This window comes from Triticum dicoccoides, chromosome 7A (genome assembly GCF_002162155.2).
Source record: "Triticum dicoccoides isolate Atlit2015 ecotype Zavitan chromosome 7A, WEW_v2.0, whole genome shotgun sequence".
In the NCBI taxonomy this organism is placed as follows: domain Eukaryota; kingdom Viridiplantae; phylum Streptophyta; class Magnoliopsida; order Poales; family Poaceae; genus Triticum; species Triticum dicoccoides.
Genome location: NC_041392.1, coordinates 136532123 through 136536534, shown reverse-complemented (window position 1 = coordinate 136536534; position 4412 = coordinate 136532123).

The following is a 4412-nucleotide window of genomic DNA, read 5'->3' as shown; positions in this document are numbered from 1 at the left end:
GGAAACGGCGCCGACGATGAGTTTGGCGGTGGCCGGAGCTCAGGTGAGCTCGGACCCATCGTTAGGAGGCAAGGCGAGGCATGGGCATGGTGCGTTGTGCTCCTGGGGATGTGGTGAAGTTAGTGGACTAAGTGGCATGGCTATGGCATGGCTGGAGCCTCGTCGACGACGAGCTCCGCGTGCGGGCGAACTCCGTGTGCTCGCTGTGGTGCACGAGAAGGAGAGCGGAGAGGATATGGAGGTGGCTAAGCTCACGGCGGTTGCGACGGAGTTGACGGCGAGGTCGGAGACGAGCCGGAGCAAGCGGGGCGACGGAGGCGATCTGGCCGGCAGGAGGTTGAAGACGAGCTCGGTGAAGACGCTCGGGGGCCTCCGGCGGGGCGTGGCTCGGTGGGACGGTCGAGGAGGGAGTGGCGGAGCTTCAGGACATGGTGGAGCGGCGCATTGACGACGGTGGGCATGGTTACAGTGGCGGAACGGTGGCGGCTGCGTCGGCCATGGCGGAGGGGAGCGAGGGAGAGAGGCAGGGGGAATGGACGTGTCCAGGGGGTTCGGTGCGCGACATGGAGGTCGTCCAGGCCAGCAGAGCGGCGAGGGGAGGAAGCAGGGCGGCGGGTAGCTGCGTGGCACGCGCTGGTGCCAGCGTCGAGCAGCTGCCTGCCTGCCTGGCCAAGCCAAGCAGCTCGCTGGAGCGTTGGCTCAGCTGGGCCGGCAGGTGGGCCTACTGGGTGGGCGCCAGGTAAGTTCTCTCCCTCTTTTTTTTAATTTCTGTTTTCTATTTTTTGTAGGTTTGTGGCTTTATTAAAAATAGCTAAGCACTTCTAAAATTCCTGAAAATAATCAGAGGCTCTGTTTAGAATATGTCCAACAGCCCATACTTATCTTCAGAATTATTTGAGCATTTAAAATATTTACTAGCATTCAAATGCCCAAATGCAAATTACATATGATTTAATTCAATGACCTTCTGTTGACCTAGAAAATTGTGCACCAATTTTGCCAGAGGTTCTAACGCAAGACAAAGAGGGTGAGCTTTTTAGAAGGGCATTTCAGGTTCATTGAAAATATTTTTAGTAAACATTAGTTGATTCCAGAGGGGGTGCTGGGGGTTCCGTCTTCCCCAATTCAAGTTTCTGATGAAAGGTAGACATGATGCAACACTCTAATGCATGACTAGCTAGGATGTGACACTGAAGCTGACGACTGGCCAACTCTCAGATACCGTAAACGGCCGCACAGGAGGAAAGGATTTTAAAGTAAAACTAATACGTCTCCAACGTATCTATAATTTTTTATTGCTCCATGCTATATTATATACTGTTTTGGACTATATTGGGCTTTAGTTTCCACTTTTATATTATTTTTGGGACTAACCTATTAACCGGAGGCCCAGCCCAGAATTGCTGTTTTTTGCATATTTCAGTGTTTCAGAGAAACAGAATATCAAACGGAGTCCAAACGGAATAAAATCTTCGGGAACGTGATTTTCTCACCGAACGTGATCCAGGAGACTTGGACCCTACTCTAGGGGGTCAAAGAGGAGGTCACGAGGGTGGGGGGCGCGCCCCCTGCCTTGTGGGCCCCTCGGTGCTCCACCGACATACTCCTTCCTCCTATATATACACATGTACCCCCAAACGATCAGAACAGGAGCCAAAAACCTAATTCCACCGCTGCAACTTTCTGTACCCACGAGATCCCATCTTGGGGCCTGTTCCGGAGCTCCGCCAGAAAAGGGCCGTCATCACGGAGGGCTTCTACATCATCATAGCCCCTTCGATGAAGTGTGAGTAGTTTACCTCAGACCTTCGGGTCCATAGTTAGTAGCTAGATGGCTTCTTCTCTCTCTTTGAATCTCAATACAAAGTTCTCCCCCTCTCTTGTGGAAATCTATTCGATGTAATCTTCTTTTTGCGGTGTGTTTGTTGAGATCGATGAATTGTGGGTTTATGATCAAGTCTATCTATGAATAATATTTGAATCTTCTCTGAATTCTTTTATGTATGATTGGTTATCTTTGCAAGTCTCTTCGAATTATCCGTTTGGTTTGGCCAACTAGATTGGTAGTTCTTGCCATGGGAGAAGTGCTTAGCTTTGGGTTCGATCTTGCGGTGTCCTTACCCAGTGACAGAAGGGGCAGCAAGGCACGTATTGCATCGTTGCCATCAAGGATAACAAGATGGGGTTTATTTCATATTGCATGAATTTATCTCTCTACATCATGTCATCTTGCTTAAGGTGTTACTCTGTTTTTAACTTAATACTCTAGATGCATGCTGGATAGCGGTCGATGAGTGGAGTAATAGTAGTAGATGCCGAATCGTTTCGATCTACTTGTCACGGACGTGATGCCTATATACATGATCATGCCTAGATATTCTCATAACTATGCTCAATTCTGTCAATTGCTCAACAGTAATTTGTTCACCCACCGTAGAATACTTATGCTCTTGAGAGAAGCCACTAGTGAAACCTATGGCCCCCGGGTCTATTCTCATCATATCAATCTCCATTACTTTAATCTTGCTTTGCTTTTTACTTTGCTTTTACTTTTTACTTTGCATCTTTATACCAAAAATACCAAAAATATTATATCTATCAGATCTCACTCTCGTAAGTGACCGTGAAGGGATTGACAACCCCTAATCGCGTTGGTTGCGAGTAGCTATCATTTTGTGCAGGTACGAGGGACTTGAGCGTGGCCTCCTACTGGATTGATACCTTGGTTCTCAAAAACTAAGGGAAATACTTACGCTACTCTGTTGCATCATCCCTTCCTCTTCGGGGAAAACCAACGCAAGCTCAAGACGTAGCAAGAAGGATTTCGGGCGCCGTTGCCGGGGAGTCTACGCAAAAAGTCAACATACCAAGTACCCATGACAATCCCTATCTCTCGCATTACATTATTTGCCATTTGCCTCTCGTTTTCCTCTACCCCCCAATTCACCCTTGCCGTTTTATTCGCCCTCTCTCTCTCTCTATCCTCCCTCTCTATTTGCCTCTTTTTGCCCGCTTGCTTTTTGTTTGCTTGTGTGCTAGTTTGCTTGCTTGTCGTTATGTCTGAAATTGGGGAAGTTATCGCCAATATGGGCGATAACAATATCATGGAAAATTCTGATGCTCCTGCTGAAGAACCCCCTACCTACCATACAAAAAGATTTCGAATCGGTAGTGGTACTATTATTGGAAAATGAGTTATTCAAGATTTCTTCACTTGTGTCGGTGCTTTGCCCTCTATGGGCGGTTCTATTCTCCATAGAACTAGTAGTCTTGCGGACGCTATTGCCATGCTTATCGTTGAACTTGAAAGGCAATTTATGCATATTCACCCTTCTATACAAAGAGTTTTCCTAGAATTTTCTAATATCGAGCATTCCTCTGTTAAGCGTGCCGCTACTATCTTTTTGGCTCATGAATTTAGATTTATAATAAAAGCAGCCAAAGAAATCTTTGCGCACTATAGGGTGGACGCTGGTCGTCCTCCCATAGAATCTATCCTCTTCGATCAAGAAGAAATTATGCGTTTTCAATCTCCTGACTATGCTGCTTTTAATGAAAACCTCAGAAAAAAGGTGCCAACCAATATTTTAATTAATAGAATCTCTGAACTTAATGATGATTTGGCTATTCGAAATAATGAGCTAGGATACTCTCTTGAGTCTAGGCTCACAAAGTTCTGTCAAAAGAATGCTTATAATGATGAATTGGTTGTACATTACGAAGGGCCGAAAGAGGAACCTATACCTCCTAAAATTGAGCTTGGGGACTTCTTGTTGGGTTTCGTAGTAATTTCAAAAAATTTCCTAAGCGCACGCAAGATCATGGTGATGCATAGCAACGAGAGGGGGAGAGTGTGATCTACGTACCCTTGTAGATCGACAACGGAAGCGTTAACTTGGTTGATGTAGTCGTACATCTCCACGGCCCGACCGATCAAGCACCGAAACTATGGCACCTCCGAGTTCTAGCACACGTTCAGCTCGATGACAATCCCCGGACTCCGATCCAGCAAAGTGTCGTGGAAGAGTTCCGTCAGCACGACGGCGTGGTGATGATCTTGATGTACTACCGTCGCAGGGCTTCACCTAAGCACCGCTACAATATTATCGAGGACTATGGTGGAAGGGGGACACCGCACACGGCCAAGAATATGATCACGTGGATCAACTTGTGTGTCTAGGGGTGCCCCCTGCCCCCGTATATAAAGGAGCAAGGTGAGGAGGCCGGCCGGCCCTATAGGCGCGCCAAGGAGGAGTCCTCCTCCTAGTAGGAGTAGGACTCCTACTAGGAGGGGGAAGGAAGTGGGAAGGGAGAGCGAAAGGGGGGCGCCGCCCCCCCTCTCCTAGTCCAATTTGGACCAGGGGGGAGGAGGCGCGCGGCCCACCTTTGGCTGCCCCTCTCTCTCTCCATTA